This window comes from Eurosta solidaginis, unplaced genomic scaffold (genome assembly GCF_040869045.1).
Source record: "Eurosta solidaginis isolate ZX-2024a unplaced genomic scaffold, ASM4086904v1 ctg00001206.1, whole genome shotgun sequence".
Lineage (NCBI taxonomy): Eukaryota > Metazoa > Arthropoda > Insecta > Diptera > Tephritidae > Eurosta > Eurosta solidaginis.
This window is the reverse complement of record NW_027137005.1, coordinates 71,127-91,020: the sequence shown is the minus strand read 5'-3', so window position 1 is coordinate 91,020 and position 19,894 is coordinate 71,127. Positions and strand designations below refer to the sequence as shown.

The window sequence follows — 19,894 nt, the reverse complement described above, 5'->3', positions numbered from 1 at the left end:
GGTGGAAGGATAAGGTGGAAAACGATTTTAATTACATTGGTGTTACCAAGAATAAATTCAATGCCGACGATGAAAGTTTGGCTGGATAAAATTATTTGCTCAGAATTTAGTGCGGAATGCGATCCATGCATTCATTTTATCACAAAAAAAAAAAAAATGCTTCATAGTTTGCAGGGCAAAATAATGTTAAAAGATTTAGTTCCCGTTTATTTAAATAGCAAAACTTCAAGTTTTGTGCTCCGCCCTTGACACAATTTTTGTTTGGACATATTCTCTAAAATTGTCGGGTGAGAGCCAAAAAAAATATCGTCTTTTTTGGCACACTCTCATACATATATATGTCGATTAACATATTTTTTATAATAAGACATTTTCTATTATTTAAATAATCCTGCGAATTTTTTAAATTAATTTAAATCTGTTTTAAGTGTATGTATGTATAATGCACTGTTAATCAAACATCACAAACAAATCAAACACAATTGTTGGACATGCGCTTCTATGGACTGCCTGCAATATATTTTATTTTAACATGAGGCGCTGTGTTTATTGTAGTATGCAAGTGTCGTTCTCGATTACGAAAATCAAAAATATATGTATAAGAGTTAATTTATAGAAGATTTTGTTATTTTATATAAAATAAAACTATTTTGTATGGTATTATTTAATAAATTGTCCAATAGGTTTTTAATATTAAATTAATAATAACAATAACTAACAAAGGTATATATATAAGTGCATTTACATGTGTAGTTTTCTGAATAGAAAATTCCCGCTAACCAATCACTTCCACATACTTACAAAATAAAAAAAAAAGAATGGGACGGCCTCTCATGATTGGAGTTGAACAATATTTTGATGAAATTCCATAAGTTCGGGAATGCTTCAAATCTCAAATATAAAAGTCAAATATACACAAATATCATTCCGTTATACATTTTTAAGACTGGGTGCGACTGCCTAAATTGCTACCTAAATTGAGAAAAAACCTAAATCGCTGGAAAGTGTCGGTGAAGCAATTTAAACAAAAAAATTTAGATTTTTTTCAACATACTTTTAGATCTAAATTTAGATGTAAAATTTTGAAAACAAAAAAATTATTAATATTTTATTTTGTTTTTACTTGTATTATAAATGGATATATGGGTACAAAATATGCTTCGCAAGACGCAGGTGCTTGGTTTGTATAGCGATTATTTTTAAAATACGGTGGTTATAAATCCAAATGGCTCCGCTGATGGTAGCAGTACAATTCGCGGTTTCTTGTGGAACAAATTTGAAATACAGTAAATATACATTGGTGAGCTGGGTGGACATGGTGAAAAAATGTGTTATTGAGGATATGCCTAATCTTGGCACGGTATAGCATGGACAACATGAGGTGATGACAAACGTCCTTCTTCATAATTGTCCAAGCGTGCGTGACCACTCACCACAACACCGGCACATTGGCAGGTGCAACCCTGCCACCCACTTAACACACCACACACTAACACATTCACACACATAAATTGTCAAACCACACATATATATGCATACAGTGGCGGATTTGGATATTCGCCGCCCCTAGACAATACATAAGTTGCCACCCTTATTTTCACAATAACAATATTTAACACAATGATTGCGATTTTCATTGCTTTATTACATTGTAGTTTGTTATTAATTTAACCTTAACTTTTTTCCAAATATTCCTGCGAATTCGCAAATACTGATTTGCCGAGTCAAGCTGACTCTAGTACTCAGAACTACTCAGGTACTCGAATATGGAAAATTTAGTATTCGGATACACGGACTCGAGTCCAGTACTCGAGTAATCATAGAAGCCAAAAGGGGATCGCGATTTAAATAATGCAATATATATTGGCCGTGTGACAGAAAAATCAACTTACTTCCCTACAAGACAGGTACCCGTTACCAAATCGATTACTTGATCGTCACCAATAACTTGTTCACCAATTATCATCTTAATGACTTTTGCATTGCTGTCGTGAAAAAGGTAATACATGCGCTCTCAAAATTGTGTACGTGTGACTCGCTTTCTCGCTCTTACCTATTGTGTTTTCGACATTCCTTCTCGCTCGATGTTATTTACATTTTTAAGTTACTTGATCTGTTATGTTTTCATTATCGCTAACCAAAACATATGCAACAACAACAACACGGGTAACTGTTCTATCGGTTACCAGTATCGGTTACCTTCTGTCAAATCGCTTTTTCCACGAATGAAACGCGTCTTTATGTTCAGATAATATTTAATTATAAATAATTCATATATACAATGTTTTTTTACAATTTAAATTATTCCCTTATTACTCTAGTGAACTTTACATATGTGTATATTGATATGTACAAGCTAATTAAGTACAATAACGTCTATTAATAGCTGTGCCCTTTCTGAAACTTTCGAAGCTCAGTGATGATGCCCAATTTTTCCTGCGCTGGTGGTGTTGTTCAACATCAGTTTGCAGAGCCATATGAGTTTTGTAGGGATAATACCGGAAGCCCCAATTCGTGCTATCAAAGTCGATTTACAGGTGATATTGATCCTTTGGTCTTGACCCTTTCCCATAGTATGCTTGTTAGCGCCTTATCTGTGGTACTAAAAGGGCGGGGGGATAGTTTTTGCAGTTTTCTTATAATTTGAGCAAATTTATGTTCTTCCTTCAGCTACAGCTGGAATATTTGGAATATTGCTATGCGCACATCGTCAAAATCAAATTACCTAGAATGAGAAAGAAACTAATATCAGTAAGGATAGATTAAAGCTTTTAATATATTTAACCCGAAAAGTGTTCTATAAATAGGGCTCCACAATTAGCTCTTTTCTGGGAGGCCAAAGGCGATTTCAGATAACTAGAATCAGGGGTACCCGAAGATACTTCGCTGTTGCATTCATAGAGAACACAACATTATAACAAGGGATAATTGATTGATGTTACGAAGGAAATTAGACGTGCTACAAAAACAAACAAATGCAGATGACTGTTTAATTCAACAACAACAACTGTTTAATTCATTATCCGAAGTTCTTGTATGGACGTGCAGTATGAAAAGTGCCAAGTACTGCTAAAACTGATTTCCCCGAGTAACCCGGGAACGAATTGATGTGAATACGCCTATACTTCTTTAGCGGCAGGGTCTAGAACCAGTTCCCTGTTGGACAGGAAAATAAACGTTTGGTTATCTCCAAGTTGATCATATGCTATTACAGAATATACTCGTTTGTTGCATCCGACCAGTACATCCAACTTTCCCAGATTTTCTGGGCTCAGCAAGGGTATCCTCCTGAATTGTGCATTTGTTGCACGCTGCTGCCTGGCCGCTCACGCAACAACACAAGACACGACGGAACTTTTCTTGGGACACCCAAGGTCACTAACGCTTCTCATGGCTCCAGCGGGTTAGGGGGCTTAGAGTATACCCGCGGTAGGCATGCCTGCGTAAGAGTCGCCTCTGTAAGATACCAAATTGGTTCAGGAGGTTGTGTAGCGCAACCCGTTCAATGGGTTGCCAGCGCAATATATAGCTTCTCCCACCCAATTGTGAACCTCACCTACCCGTGGCGAATCCTGTTTCTTTAACAGCCGAGGCTGTGGCGACCCCATGTTCCTTATGGATCTACATTTAAAGGCGCTTAGTTAGCTGACCTCGCTTACTTAAACGGTTGATTCTAAAGTAAAAACCGAAACAAAATATAGGTTAGGTTAAACTGGCGGGTTCATGACGACCTCACATAGGCTGAATGAGTCCGTAGTGTTACCAGAAGTTTGTTTTAACGACCAAGCTAAAAACCCTATCAACAACAGGACATGTTATAAAATAACTCCGTCCTCTTGCCAAATACCAGAAGCTTCCTAGAACTTAAGCCACTTGCTGCTTCTAGATCTGACAGCTGTCAGCTGGAGTCAGCCTGGCAAGCGCCGGGCACGAGTACAGAACGTAATCGATCGTTTCCTCCTCCAAAACCCGCACTTCCTACATCTGCTATCACTGACCAAGCCTAATTTAAAGGCATGTGACGCCAGAAGGCAGTGTCCAGTAAGAATACCAGTCATGAGTCTACATTCTACAGTTTAATGATAATGAAAATATAAGAATCAGTGTTTATGAATAACATATTTTAATTAATCTCTTACAACAACGTGATCGGTGGCTACATCGCCATGTAGATAGTGTGGTGTTCCACCTTGTATAAATGTAGGTACTGTATGTGCTCAACCGTGCCAATAAGCATAGTTTGGTATTTGTGCAGGCATCAATATAGCATACATTGGTCCAGTTCGGTGTGCACCAGCCACTGGTACAAACACTTTTGAATGCATAGCTTTCATATAGATTCGATGTCCAGCAGTGCTCCGGTTGTGCCAAAATGTAATGGGCTGCTCAGTCTCTTGGTACAGCTTTATAGGTATGGGCGGGTGCAATGTATTACTAGTCTGCTCAAGATCGTATGGTACATAGATGGCTCGAAGACGCCAGAGGGGATTGGAGCCAGAGTTTTCGGACCCAGAACCAAAATATCAGTAACTCTAAATGCACATCCGAGCATTTTCAAGCGGAAGTATTCGCCATAAGTTAGTGCGCTAAGCTGAACCTTCAGCGCTGATACCCCAATGAAACAATTGCCATACTCAGTCAGGCAGTCAGGCCCCACTAAAGGCATTTGCGGCGTTCGAAATAAAGTAAGCGCTGGTCCTTCAGTGCGTAGAAAAGCTAAATCAATTAGGATTACACAAGGTAGTACTGTTGCCCTGGGTCCTAGGCCACAGGGGAGTAGAGGGTAATGAGCAGGCGGACTCAGTGTTTAATTTATTGCGTCCCTCCCACAAATTGTCATCCTCACAGCAGATCCTTGCAGCGGGTCTGCGCCATACTCTCCTCTTCCGGGAAGGTATCGACCCCAATCCGGGTCCTTCTCCTGACCCCGGTCCTGAGAAATGAGTTTGCTGCGTTTGGCGGAAAAGAATCTTTTTAGGACGGTCATATATATAAGGGCCTGAAATATTTCAAAGAAACTTCCTAATCACATAAAAAGTAGTAATAACTTCAATACTTTTAAAAAAAGTTTATTGGAGCAGAGTAAAACCCTTCCAATAAGATAAAGTTTTTCTCCTCTTATTTTTTACATGATATATCCGATACTGGAGCGCGAAAAGGGAATGGTAATATTGGAAGCAGCAAAATACAATGCATCCGGCCCTAAGGAAAAGAAAATCGGTCGCCACCTGTAACTCCAGACAGTTCCAAAAACTAATTTCGCTGGAATTCGGTATTTCCAGCTGATATTTACTATTGCTGATCGGAATCACTCGCATTCCGACAGCATTAATATAACAATAAAATTATATAATGTGTAACAAAAATATCGAAAATAAGGCCAAACAAAAGTTGGAGCAGGGGGGATTGGAAAAACGTCCTTTTCAACCTCCCATTATATGTTGAGCTGTGCTAATCGAAATCTTCATGCATTCCGACAGCGTCTTTACTAAACAAAGTTGAGGGGTGATTGGATACACGTTATTTTCAATTTCCAACATCCAAAGACATGTTTAGCTGTGCTGATAGGAGACTAATACATTCCGACAGCTTAAAATACACATATAATTGAAAAATATAAGTTCCAAATTTTGTTGCCTTAAGCTGGGAGCACTGGAGGACTGTAAACGCGTCCTTTCCAACCTTCCTTAAATGAGTGGCTCCCATACTCGTCCCTTTGTCACGCTAGTAAATATGCTGATCGGAATCGCATGGCATTCCAACAGCATATTCAATAGAAATAAGTGATTATAACAATGAATTGTACTTAGTTTTAGGCCTAAACAGCCGTAATAATAAATAAATTAAATTAAAAAAATAAGTACTCTTGTCAGTGTTTCACGTGCAAGGGATGGTTGCATCGGATAGGTTGCTCTGGGCTAGATTCCAAAATCCAGCGTCCTCGTAACTTTTATAAATCGTTTGTGGCTCTTGTTGTTCACGGCCTCATTACATTATGAGGAAATACGGCACCTGAGAACACAGCCGTATGAAGCTAAAAAAACACAAGCATGTCTTCAGTGAACTCCACAAGCAGGCGTCGGATCTCTATGCCGGTGATTCCTGTACTCAAGGAACAAAACTAGCAGAGGATGAGCACACTCTCCCTAGGGAAACGAGAATAGTCACTCTAGCTTAACTTCGAGCTGGATAACGTAACAGGTTAAACTCTTACCTATCCAGAATCAACCCCGACATACAAAACATTGTCCTGCTTGTAATGTGTCCCCACATGACACCAACCATCTCTTTAACTGTATTGTGGAACCAACGCCTCTAACACTCCTCTCATTATGGTCCACCCCTGTTGAAACAGAAAGTTTCCTTGGACTCCCGTTAGAAGCCATTGATGACAATTTGTGATCGGTCGCACCTATTGGATGAGACGAAGCACTGCTATAACAACAACAGCAGGCGAACAACCCGGAAAGAGAGGCAGCAACTGCATTACCCATCGATCCCGAGCCGTTCCTGGCAGTTGGCTCACTCAATAAATGCCCCTAATAGTAGAAGGGAGGGAAAAGAGAGAACACTGGCGCAATATGCCAGGCCTGTGTCAATCTAAGTTAGTGTTAGGGGGTTACAGCACAACTCGATATAGGGCATTAATAGGCTTCTCAAAAAGATAACCTAAGAATCCTAACGGCTAATCTTACAAGACACTGTAGACTGAACAGTCACATGCAAAAGCTGGGTATAATATCGAACAACACATACCGATTTTGTGATGGATCAGCAGAGGCGGACCATATCCTTCTATTGTGCAATTTCAAGATGTAGGGCTAAGTTTATGGGCTCACCATGGCCAGAGCATTCCCACATTTAATCCCGCAAGCCAAGAACACTGCTGGGGTTCATCAAGGAAGTCGGCTAGGATGAGGTGCTGTGAAGGAGATGTGCAAGTCACTGTGCAAGCCTCAATAAATTATCTATCTATCCACGTTCCGGTAACAAGCACCATTGTGGTACTAGCCCCACCATCTCGGGAACTATTGACATGACTACATTAAACCTTCTAGGGATTGAATATTAATAATGACCGCAATGCAAAAGTCTACTAAAATTTTAACTGGCTGTGGGTAGTAAGGTGTTGATGTCCTCTGTTAACGCAATATAATGACAACTGCGACGCAGGGAGAATGACAAAAATCTTGTAAATCTACTGATAATAATTAATTAATTCCTCCTTCTATGCAGTTCTATGCATACATACATATGTATTTTTCTCTCCAAACGCTAATTAAAAAAATTAATTGGTTTTCACATGAACTTCGAACTCTGTCGTATTTGCATTCTTCAGTTGATTATCAACAAAAGCATGACAAATTATTTAATATGGTAGCCAATTTACTTACCCTTTCTGGTGCGATGATTCCTGGACAATCGGGCCTGACTAGACGCGATATTTTTTTTTTTTTGCCTTAAGAGAGCGTGCTTAACGCGAACCATGTTATGGCACACCTTTGGTGATGCAAACAATCAGACATTTCTGCTTCTAATGCTTCTAGGATAGCAGCAGCAGCTCCTGATGGCGCCACATACATAACAGTTGCATGCCGATCAGTTGCCTTTTTTGCTCTGACTACCTATTCAATTTTAATTCACATTACATTATCTACTATTGCAATTTTTAATCAATACAAATCAATATAAATTACCGAAGCAAATACTGGCAAACCAAGATGCGTGTTCCCCCCTTTTTTAGGGAAATACATCCAACCAGTTTGGTACCGTATTCCAAAGCATGTTGGTTGTAAAGTACCTTGTATCCTTGGCAAATGACACGTGAATATGCATTTAATTGTAGATTTCCTCTGATTTTGGTCTATTCTGAGCTGCATCGCAACCCGGCGGAGATGCTATCTATTAGAGTAATATGAAATTTTTTTTATTATTTAAAAATGCACATACGTATGAATGAAAATCAGAAAGTAAAGGTAGTAGTGCAGTTTACGGTACCCACCCTAAAGTTGGGCCAAGATTTTCGAGTGAGGTATCAAAGGACGCGTATTAATATCGAGAACAATAATCCGAAGGCGGAAAATAAAAATGTTATCTCTGTCCGGAGATATTTGCAGTTGAATTTGGCGATTTAATGTGGTTGTTGTTGTGTTTGTACCCACAAAAAAAATTGTGCATCACCGTGGCGGTAGCCACGGTTATACCACACACCCGGACTTGGCATGGCGTAGCCCAGGGTTATTTTTTATAAGCGCGGCCGAAGGCCGCCAACGCAGAAAGGTGTTCTGAGCAAAAATACTATGGATCCCACCCCCGGTTTCGGAGGGACCCGCGGGTCTTTTTTCGGTTTTTCGTTAATATCTTCGGATTCTTGATCTAGACGTGAATACGCGCCTTTTGATACCTCACTCGAAAATTTTGGCCCAAATTTCGATGGGTACCGTAAACTGCACTTTTACCAAAGTAATTAATGTTGTTGTTGTAGAGATAAGGACACTCCCCGTTATCGACTTTGTTGGTCCTTTGCCGGATGCAGATCGGGTACGTTCTGGGAACAAATAAGGTACTAGCCCGGCCATATCAGGAGCGATTTAGTATGACATGAAACCTTGTAGGCCATCCCGTCGATTCTATACAACTTAATATGGTAACGATTTAAAAGACGGTGCATCACCTAATTTTTATCAAAAATTATCAAACGAGGAATCAAAAGACGCGCCTCGATCTCCGTTTTTATTATTATTTGATATTTTTAAATTAGGTGGTGCACCGTCTTGTAAAACGTTACCCTTAATATTATTTTGTGCGAAGGCCGCCAACGCAAAAAGATGGTCTCTGCAACAACATTTTTAATTTCCGTCACACGTCACAACTAAAATTAACTTAATATTATTTTGGGCGAAAAACTTTAATTTCCGTCACATGTCACAACTAAAAGCACAAGATATTTTTCGTTGTAAACAATGCTATTTTTTCTCCGTTTCAAAGTTTCCCGGAATAATTAATGAAATGTCATTTCGATGACAGCATGAAACGTCGATGTGTTAGTGGATAGCGAAAAAAGTTTTGAAAATGTGGGTGAACTACCCTACAAGAATACTGACTATCATATGACTATCATCTGATTGTCAGCAATGTCAACCTAACGATCAGCGCCTCATACAAACTTTCTATCACAAACTTAAGGGACTTGCGCAAATGTGATGTAAACAACTGTGTACGTGTGAGTTTTTGTCTTCTTCTTATACACCAACATGGCCTACTGATTAAGTATATAGCCGTACTGCTCACTCTCATTCATTTTCCTGGATCAGTGCTGACACTCTAACTATCAAAAAGTGTCATAAATGATAGTTTACTGTAGATATCAGCTTTGCCTGTTATACTATCACAAATGACCATTATTATATTCCGCCAAAAATGAAACAATGCTTTTTGCTTTTTATTTACTTTATTTCATTACGTTTTTAATTTTGTACGTGATAAAAGCATACGTGTTTCTTGTTTGTTTAGTTTTATAAGAATTCGAGTTCAGAATGTTCAATTTAAATTCAGAAAATAACAAAACAACAGAAGAGCGCTTTCCTCATGCGGAAACACATTTAAAAATGAATCACCACTAACCATTATTATTTTTCGCATATCAATTTTTTGAGTGCGCCCCACACATTCCGACAGCTTTTGGTATTTTTTAGTGAAATCCTCTCTTTTTCATTTTTTAAATTTATTTTTTATATGGATTTCGTCGGTGGAAAATGGCGGAATTTAAAAAATAACAAAACAACCGTGATAATCATTTGATTGACATATGACAGCCAGTAGTGACAACATGATTAAATCGGATAAACTGTTCTCGCATACATAAAATTCCGTTGAGAATTATGTATCTGTCTCACATGCATAATGGTGTCTGCTGTATGTTCTTTTACTAGTCATTTTACGGTCATTGTGACTTTCTGCAGCGGTTATATTCATAGTCACGTTTGCATGGGCGTGATGAACTTTTGTGACCAAATTTTCCGTTTCGTTCCTATTAATGTGATCGTGCATTCCGCTCCCACTTATAGGATGTGAGCATAGCACTGTGCTGCTCACACACGTCACTATGCTCGTCAAATGGCGGTCTTTTTCCGTCATTTCACTCTACATTTTCGAGTCATTTGACAATCAATTTTACTGCGGTTTTACCATTTATATAACCGCCATATAACGTGAATTTTACCTGCAGATTTACTTTACCTGGAGCAGCCATATGAATAAAATATGAACCAAAAAAATTGAATTTTCAATATTTATTATTTTCAATATTATTATATATGTACATGAACTTGGAACTTATATTAATCCAGTTCATATAAAACAGAAGAACTTTAATAATAAATAAACTCGCTTAATTAGTTTTTGTTTTCCAATTAAAATATCTTCTAAGCGAGCAAAAAATAATTTTAAGCTTCAGAAAAAACTCCAATTATTTGAATAATCTACAACTTAAAGCTTAGTAGAAATTCAGATCAAGAATATTCAAAGGTGTCGTGGATCCGATTGCTGTCGTAATTGAAGAACTTAAAAATGTACGACTATTAATTGAGTCAGACTTATTATTGTTCTAAATCTAATCATTCAAGCAATAATTCTGCAACCCAAAGCAGGAGTATTGATTGGTTTCAAATCTAATTCCGACAGCAATCGTATCACATCCCTTGTTATATAAGTACGTGATATTGCAACTTAAATTAATACAATTGATATAAAGAAAAGTAAGTGCTTTAATAATAACATAAACTCTCTTAATTGGTTTTTGTTTTCCAATTGAAATCTTTTCTAAGCGAGCATAAAATAATTTTAAGCTTCAGAAAAAACTTCAACTTAAAGCTTAGTAGAAATTCAGATTACGTTTACTCTTTTTTCAAATCAAGAATATTCAAAGGTGTCGTGGAATCCGATTGCTGTCGTAATTGATGAACTTAAAAATGTACGACTTGTAATAAAGTCAGACTTATTATTGTTCTAAATCTAATTATTCAAGCAATAATTCTACAACCCTTAGCAGGAGTATTGATTGGTTTCAAATCTAATTCCGACAGCAATCGTATCACATCCCTTATTATAAATGTACGTGATATTGCAACTTAAATTAATACTGTTGATATAAAGAAAAGAAAATACTTCAACAATAAATAAACTCTCTTAATTGGTTTTTGTTTTCCAATTGAAATCTTTTCCTGTGCAAGCACATCGCTAACCTGTGTTGGCAAAAGATATGATTATACTGTCTTCGATAGATAGTCGGACGAGCCGCTACTCGGCGAAGTAGAGATGACCGTTGTGTCGGTGGCAGCTGTTACAACAGCAGTTTCTAACTTTACACCATCCGTACAGTGTTATGAATGCTTCACTGCCTTTTCCAATTGCTTGGCGCCAGCAATTTTTGCTGTTTGTAAAGCTTTAGCTGTAATGCAAATATATAGATGGGTTAAAGTGGTTTTCGTATGTTATTCAACAACTCACCCTATACCATCATCACAGCCTCCTCATCGATTTTGAATATGTGTACTTTTTCAGTATTCAGACCCAGTTCGTGCAACCGATTCATTCATATACTGTGGGTATTTGAGCCGTAGACGCAATGGAAGATATTTTGATTCTTTTTCAAGTGTAACATTTGTAAACAGTTGGGTTTCTCTGCTGTCACCATCACCACTAGAGAGCTATTGAAGAAACGCTCGACCAAGATAATATGTGAGATTTACACGGATAGATTTCTTCCACCTTTTCACAGTTATTGATGGAGAAAATGCGAAAGCCATATTTACCATCCAATACCGAAATAGAACTGTAGAGGAAGAAATATTTTATAAAATTTAATAAAATCAAAAAATGATAGTTGTGCTAAAATGGGGTAACGTATTGTATGTTAAAGTATAGCGAGGTATCAGCGGCTTTGTCCTGGTGAAAATTGAGTTTGAATAGGTTTTATTCTTCATTCTTAGAAACATGTACGAAGGTACCTGGTAAGATATTAAAAATCCTCAACGCTTTTTTTGCTATAACTTAAAAAAACTCATATTCAAACTTCTGCTTAACTTCTACATATCAATAGCTACCTTTACCACCAGGAGTCCCTATTGCTTCTACGCCTATGCTATTGTTTCCTACATCGATGAACTTTGTAATAAAATAAACAGCTATCTCCCCAATCTCTCCAGTTTTGTCGCCTCGCGAAACCTGATATTTTCATCAACCAAATCATCGGTGACCTTATTTAAAACATGCCAAATGTCGACCGTGCTTGGGAGCAGTGGTGGACCCAACAGAAGAGGAGATCGAGCGCTTGGCATGGGCTCATGAGGCGGTAGAAGTAGGTCGAAGGCAGTTCAAAAGGTTTGCTGCGAGAAACCCTCGGTTTTGCAACCGGTATGAGGAGGAAGAAGCGTCGAATGGCAGAAAGGGCCCAGTCCCAGAGCCGCGACGCAGGGCAGTCCCATAGACAAGACAAGTAGGCCCAAAGCTGTAAGACAGATGGGCCCCAATAGCGAGGTAGCAACTACCTCGAAGGCTGCGAGTCAGAGGGAAGTTCCAACTATGGAAGTAGGAGATAAGCCAAAGGGAGATAACGCTAAGACTCCGACTTTCTCGGAGGTGCCAAAGGGAAATAACACTAAGACGCCGGCTTTTCCCGAGAAAATGAGTGATGTGGCAAAGCAGTCACTGACTGTGGCGCTGGTTGATCGTAGCAGTCCTTTCGAACAGATGACTAGTGAAAGGTGGAGATCTGTAGAAAAGGAGCTTAAGATGATGCGGGAATAACCAAGTAAGCTCCTTCCAACCTTTGATTCGGGGGATGGTATAATGGTATGAAGATGATAGCGTGCGACAACGTCGCGAGCTTGCGGTGGCTGGAGGAAGTGGTTCCAAACCCCCAAAGGCAGGGCACGAACGCGCGTTTTGAGATGGTGGATAAAGCGCAAATCCCCAAGGTACCAAAAGTTAAGGTATGGATACCATGCGTGATGAAGTCGGAGGATACAATGCGACTTTTTCAGAATCAGAATCCGAACATACCGACACAGGATTGGAAGGTACTTACTGTATCTTGGCCTACGGAGGAAGGTCAGTTATACATCCTCCAAATAAATAAGCAGGCGGAGGATATATTGTACGCGCAGCTTGGAAAAATGTCCTTAGGTACAGGCAAAATTTATATGCGACTCAGGAAAAGAAGTCGCGGGTATTAAAGTCCTAACACGCTGGACGTGGGCGAAGTCGAAAAGGACCTCAAAAGCCTAAGGGAAAAAAGACAGGTGGAGGTAGCCCACGTCACTCCGAATGTGTTAGAAGGGGACCAACAGCCAGATGGTGCTGTGAGTCGCACAGAGGAACACCCGGCACAACAGGTACAAGAGTCTGAAGGGGGCTTCGAACACTCTAAACCAAAAGGGCTAGGGGAGGACGACGACGTCCCGATGAAGGTGCTGGAGGGGGAAAAGCAGCCCATTGGTGCTGCGAGTCCTACAGATAAACCTCCAACACAGTAAAGTGGCGTCGAGCGAACTCCTCCTCCTAACGCGCTGATCCAGGAGCCGTGGCTTCCATCGGGAGGAAAGGTTTCTGGAATTAGCGCGCGCGGATTTGGCGTTTACTATGCGCAAAGGGAAGGACGTGTGCGAGCTGTAGTAATGGTAAGGAAACAGCTGCATTCATATATGCTGCCTAATTACACTACTGAGGACCTCGTAGTGGTGGTGAAATCGCCGGGCTCAGATGGTACATGTCCGGCCATGCTACAAGTTTCAAGTAGGGCGGTCGTGGGATGGCTTAAAATAATATTCGATGGGTGCATAAACTGAATCATGTACCGCACTCTTGGAGAACTGCTCGTGTAGCTTTCCTACCAAAGGCGGGGAAGATCGGTCACGTGTATCCCAAAGATTATAGACCCAATAGCTTACCATCATTTCTGCTCAAAACCTTTGAGAGGCTGCTAGATGTGTACATAAAGTCCAACGTGGATAAAAAGCTGCTCTCCACAACACAACAGGCGTACACCAAAGGCAAGTCAGTAGACACCGCATTGCATAGGGTGGTAATAGGCATAGAAAAAGCCCTGGAATATGAGGGATATGCTCTAGAAGTCTTCTTAACCATTGCCGGGGCTTTCTAAATGAGCGATTATTGATGGTCTTCATTACGTTAAAGTACATCCAGCCTTACCCAGATGGATCGACTGCATGTTAAACTGCAGTAAGATTACATCGCAATGGGGATTGTACGCGGCCACGAAATTAGTGGACAGGGGCACTCCGCAGGGAGGGGTGCTATCAGCTCTGCTGTGGACGCTGGTCATTAACCAGCTGCTTAGGGGATTCTACGAGGGACCAGAAAAACTTACGGTTTACGCAGATGACGTTGCATATGGTCTTGTTTACAAAGAGGTACAAGGTCCCTAATTGGACCAGGCCTAAGTTAGGAGGGGCGACCCTACGGGAGAAACCTTGCACAAATTATCTAGGAATGATCCTAGACAGTAAGCTGTCATGGAAGCTTAACGTGGAGGAGAGGGTGAGGAAGGCTTCAAAAGAACCGGCATATACGATCAGAAGGAACTCGATGACGATGCCTCAAAACTAACAACCAAAAGCAATAATTATCATTTCACTGACACAAATTTTATAGTTTTTTTTCGGGATTTGGACACAATGTTGTTGTTGTTTTTGTAGCGATAAGGTTGCTCCCCGAAGGCTTTGGGGAGTGTTATCGATGTGATGGTCCTTTAGCCGGATACAGATCCGGTACGCTCCAGTAACACAGCACCATTAAAGTGCTAGCCCGACTATCTCGGGAACGATTTATGTGGCCACATTAAACCTTCAAACCTTCGCCTCTTACGACAGGCATACCTACCGCAGATAAATTCTGACCCCTAACCCGCTGGGGGTATTTGGACACAATCTTTTCATTATATTACTTAACAATTTAAAGGCTTCATTCTGTATTGCGAACGATAGCTCAGACGAACGATTCGCCTCCAAACGATATCGTCTAGCAATGGTATTCTCTATCATTTTCGTTCGGTCTTTACCTTTCTAACTAACAGGAAGGCAAAAGTAATTGTCAAGTGATAAGTTGCCATTGTTTAACATAGTGCAAATACACTAGCGATTCGTCTCTGATCCGCATCGAAAGTTCGTTTCGTAATAGAGAATGAGGCCCTAAGATTAGACATTTTTTTCAATTTGTATTTTGACTTACCAGCAACAACAGAATCATGTTTAATTGTACGCCGCACAAGCAATTTAGCATCATGTAACGAAGCTCAGTTTCTTCCAAAAATTGTTCAACACTGCCACGTAAAATCAATGTACTTGTTCTAGCATTAACGCAACCTTTAAATAATTATAAACTATAAAAATGAAATTAATGTCAAACCTTGGAAAATGTTGAAACGTTCACCACCAACCTGACGTTCTTCAAAGTAATCACATTGACCCAAAACACTTGAATTAATATCATTAGCTGTAGTCATAACAGCACCACCACAAGCTTTCATTCTACGTTTCCAATCTTCTTCTGGTACATGAACAGCACAGAACATATCACGATCTGCAAAATACTGTGTATCAACATCACCAATTGGCAATTTAGAAAACACAACATTGGCGCCTTACTTAGCTAGTTTATTCTACAGAATACGCCATTCAGCATCAACAATTTTCTGATACTCTTGGACATTAGAGGACATTGCTGTGGCAGATCATTTTTCCAATAACACTTTGTTGCTCCTTTGATTGGCGCTTCGACATGTACAGCCATGTCATATTTTAGCATGCATAATTGTAATGCCTTACGTATAGCTTTAATGATGATACGTGCATGCACGCCTTCCTCAACATCTGGCTTAACTTGTTTTAAGATTTCACATGCTTAAAATACTACTGAAGTGGTGCCATCGCCGACCTGATAAGAGAAACATTTTTATTCTACACATTCTAATATAACAAAAAACTTACCTCAGCATTTTGAGATTTGGCGATGTCTACTAGAGTTTTACGGCTGGATTCACAATATCCAATGGTTTCATAATGGTTTCCCCATCATTTGAAATTGTGGCCTTACCACTGGAATCAACAATATGCTTGTCAATACTACGTGAACCCAATGTAGTGCGTACAGTGCCACAATTGAATGGGAGGCATTGATGTTGGATATGAGTTGAGGTTTACCATGGGAGCTATCGGTACCCAAGCATTTTTTACACAAATACTCATGTAACCAATACAAGTTCAAGATATTCATATTTATTGACACGCTGTCCGGTATGGCCCAAATGTTGGAAATATGCAGTTGGCACTGTTGAGAAAAAATATGGATCAATGAACACAAGTAAAAGTGAAAGATTTTTTTTACCATCTCTTGTTACTTTACACATTAGACATTGGAAACGACGACCAGCATCTACAAGAGCCTTGCAACGATTGCATCTAATTGCACCCAATTCACCAAAATTTACAATTGGTGGCTCATATTCACCCTCAACCGTGCGTGCCATTGGTGAGACGGTAAGTGTAATGGACAAAGCTGTTGTATTTAATAAATCAGCTGTTGCAGGTATGCAATACAAAGACGACCTGCAAAGAAGAAAGATCAAGGTAATTGCCAAGCAAAACATTAATTTCGATTATCGATACCTAACGTAACGTGGCGAGGAGTTACCCTGATCTTCTACCACATATTTTGTGGTCACAAATGGTGGTAATAAACCCTGTTCATTAGTAATAAAAGCACCACCAGCGCTATTTTGATTTTCAATGATAACGCTTATCGGATTTGGCATCTGATCGGGATCTAAACGGCGTTGGGCTTGATCATACTATTGCGGCTGTTGATATTTACCAGTAACAGGTGCAAGTGGTTGCTAAAGAAAATAACACAAAAATAATCATCAGCAAATTTGTAAATTATTAGTTGTATTAACATACATTATAACCAGGACGTCCGGACGTGTCCGGGTATTGGAGGTTGACCGGGCTTGGGTGGTTGACTGAGCATTGGCGTCTGTCCAGGTTGTGTTGGTGGCATCATAAAAGCCATCAATAACAAGTGCCAAGAATATATCCGCGGCATACCTGCCGACCAAAATGATTCAGGGGGTTGTGATTGCCAACCTCACCTACCCGTGGCGAATCCTGTACCTAACAATTTGGTGTGAACAATTGGTGCCAGTTAACCCTCTGAAATAATAGGCGCAATTGTACGCCATTGTGTTGGCATTAATTTGGCAAAATGCAAAAGCTTTTCATCCTTCTCCCATGACCATTCTGTCTTCTTTATGCTAGGATGAAGCCATTCGTACCAGCGTGCCTTACATTGCTTGGCAGATTTGCGGTGCAGCAGTTATGCAATACGTGACCACTGGTTTTTACCATATTTCATTACAGCTGCTTTGAGGATTTCATCCTGAAAGTTATCAATTTAGTTAATAAACGGCCAAGAGTAACCAGTCGCGTCAAATGCTTACCTCAGTGTTTCTCCACACACCATCTTTTATCATAATTCGCGGCATGGTGCTACATAATTGTGATGTCTTTCGATGAGCACAAAAATCAAATAAAAAATTGTTGTCGAAATAAACAGCAAAAATCATTGTATATTAAAGACTTTGGGAAAATTTTAGAATAGCACCCCCCGAGTTAGGGGTAAAACTTGGTATCAAATGAAATAGGGAGTTCTCCCGATCACAAATATATATATTTTAAAGTGTGCAAACTTATAATTTAAAAGTTATTTGTTGTTAAAGTTTGCAAATTTAGCAAATTTCTATAGCACTTTAAATTACAATTTACACATCTTTCAAAACCTTAATCCACATACATATCTATATAAATTGGCAACGATAAACTTAAATTGCATTTTTGTATATTTCACATTTCATTTTTGCATTGTTTTCACTTATTATAAATGTTTTTATTAAATCAATCGCGCTTTTGCAGCAACATGCACATATATATATACATATATTTTATTGATGACATTACAAAGCTGTGCTGCCACATATATATACGTATACACATATAAAATTTGTATAGAAATTTGCAAACTTTAACACCAAATAACTTTTAAATTATAAGTTTGCGCACTTTAAAATATATATATATGTGATCTGGAGAACTCCCTCTTAATTTTAAATCTTTCCGGAGATATTCCATTTAAAACTCTCTAAATTGAAAAAATTTTCGACCACCAAATGTTTTGCTGTCTCTGCTGAATTAGAAATGGCGGATTTTTTTGCACGCAAAAATGACGTATTTTGCTATCCCTATAAAAATAATAGGTGCGAGAGAGCACGATACATTGTGGGAAAGCTAAATTTGTCAACATGCTATTTCATTTGGAGAATTTTTCATTCCAAATCGTCACCCCTGTCAAAATTTCGTGTGTCTGTGTGCGTTTTTGGTCACACGATTTTTGCAGCGTAGTTACCACCGTCTTGTAGGGTTTTTATCATATCGATATTTATGTATCATCAGCATTGGAGGTCAATCGTTTACATTATTGACTGCAATTGTATTTTTCTAAATAGTATTCTTCGACTATGTGTGTTATTACTTGGTGATTTCTAACACGCTTCACATGCGATTGAATGCAAGGCATGTAAAAAACTTTACATATATATAAAGAAACGATACACAAAATCAAAGCCCACACAGTAGTTCGGATTCAAATTCTGTCGCCTCTAGCAGTCAATCAAAAGAAGCAAGAGTAAGTCATGAAATTGGAAACCAAGGTCACAGTGATTGATTACGAGAAAGACTCGAATCTCCCACGTAATCTCCAATGGAAGGTTTAACGCAGTGAAAAGAAAAAAATGAGAAATACGGAATATCGATTTTAATAAATATATATTCAAATAATGATTTAAAGAATGAGGATTTAACAATTGAATTGTGTTTCGTATAAATGTATACTCAAAAGGTAATCTTAGTGATTTTAAAAATAAGGTGATAACAATTAAAATTGTGGTTAGTATTGATGTACTCTTACCTTGACGCTGGATGGATAGAACTGCTCCCGTTGGCGGTCGTGATCCAAAAAAAAGTCAACCAATTGGAAAAAGGCGCTGAACCCTCAGTACAAGAGCCTTCGTTAAGTTTCCCCTTAACAAGGCTCCGGTGCTAAAAGCTCATAGCGGCAAACACAAGGCCGTGTTTGTATTAGTGCATATATATGAGCTAAACTATTTGTCTAAAGACAGAAACAGGTATGCGAATTGATTTACGAGGGTGGGCCGATATATTTAGGTCGCGGACCTAAACATGCCGGCCCCTTGCCGCGAGCAATGTTAAGAAAATAGGTCATAGATTAAAGTATTAAAAAATAGAGATCAATGAACCCAAGGGATCAACCTAGCCCTCCTTCGCCCGGGTAAGGCTGCGAGCGGATGAGCAGTTGCGGACTGCGGACACTGCACCTCGCTGTACTATGCGTGTTGTGGATGTTTTCTATGGAGAAAAGAGAAGAAAAAGGTTAGAAGAAATATACGTGGTTTAAAGTCGATGGCACTTTGTTACTTTTAGATATGTGTGGATGTATGTGCATGTGGACCTATTGTTGGCAGACTCCGGATACGACCAAGCCGAAGACCGTCGGTTGGGCTAAAATTCCGCCTATGGTGGTAGTCGCCGTATTACTCACCACCAGTTCGGCATATATGTCAGCGCCGAGTGTAAGCCGAATAGGTGATGGGTGATACAATCGGGGGTCTGCCAGATGCATAAACTGGAAGGGCACCGCAATTTGGGGATCTATGCTGTATAGCAGGCTCACTCTATGATGCCGTGCAATGACGACGGCCTGTGTATGAATGCGCTTTGCTGAGCCGTACTTCCCTCGCAGTATT

The 19,894-nt window shown here is 39.4% G+C and overlaps 1 protein-coding gene and 3 long non-coding RNA genes across 13 annotated transcripts in view; 1 reads left to right on the top strand and 3 right to left on the bottom strand.

The window, feature by feature from the left end:
* LOC137236008 (uncharacterized) overlaps window positions 1–16,296 on the bottom strand; it is a 48,571-nt gene extending 32,275 nt beyond the window's left edge. Inside the window, exons 1-4 of one of the 3 annotated variants that reach the window (XR_010948204.1) lie at window positions 16,008–16,296; window positions 15,666–15,954; window positions 15,458–15,610; window positions 15,250–15,400 (exon numbers count right to left, since the gene is read on the bottom strand). This is a non-coding gene — a long non-coding RNA (uncharacterized lncRNA). Of the gene's footprint in view, window positions 1–15,249; window positions 15,401–15,457; window positions 15,955–16,007 lie in introns of all 3 variants that reach the window. The other 2 variants (XR_010948205.1, XR_010948203.1) reach the window with 2 other exon arrangements.
* On the bottom strand, window positions 2,249–8,991 carry LOC137236009 (uncharacterized). 3 transcript variants are annotated; one of them, XR_010948207.1, is made up of 4 exons: window positions 8,460–8,991; window positions 7,698–7,902; window positions 7,395–7,625; window positions 2,249–2,725 (listed from the first exon to the last, which is right to left on the bottom strand). It is a non-coding gene; the product is annotated as an uncharacterized lncRNA (long non-coding RNA). The 3 variants fall into 3 exon arrangements; XR_010948208.1 differs by having other exon boundaries at window positions 7,698–8,630; window positions 8,789–8,991; XR_010948206.1 differs by having other exon boundaries at window positions 8,789–8,991.
* A 220-nt stretch (window positions 16,297–16,516) lies between the features above and the next one.
* Window positions 16,517–18,229, bottom strand: LOC137236007 (uncharacterized). The gene is made up of 4 exons (XR_010948202.1): window positions 17,516–18,229; window positions 16,977–17,454; window positions 16,686–16,912; window positions 16,517–16,625 (listed from the first exon to the last, which is right to left on the bottom strand). It is a non-coding gene; the product is annotated as an uncharacterized lncRNA (long non-coding RNA).
* Window positions 17,805–19,894, top strand: part of LOC137236006 (transcription factor Adf-1-like) — a 46,767-nt gene continuing 44,677 nt past the window's right edge. For 2 of the 6 annotated variants that reach the window (XM_067758731.1, XM_067758730.1), the window contains exon 1: window positions 17,805–18,756. The gene's annotated coding sequence lies outside the window, so the exon portion shown is untranslated. Of the gene's footprint in view, window positions 18,970–19,894 lie in introns of all 6 variants that reach the window. The other 4 variants (XM_067758729.1, XM_067758724.1, XM_067758736.1 and 1 more) reach the window with 3 other exon arrangements.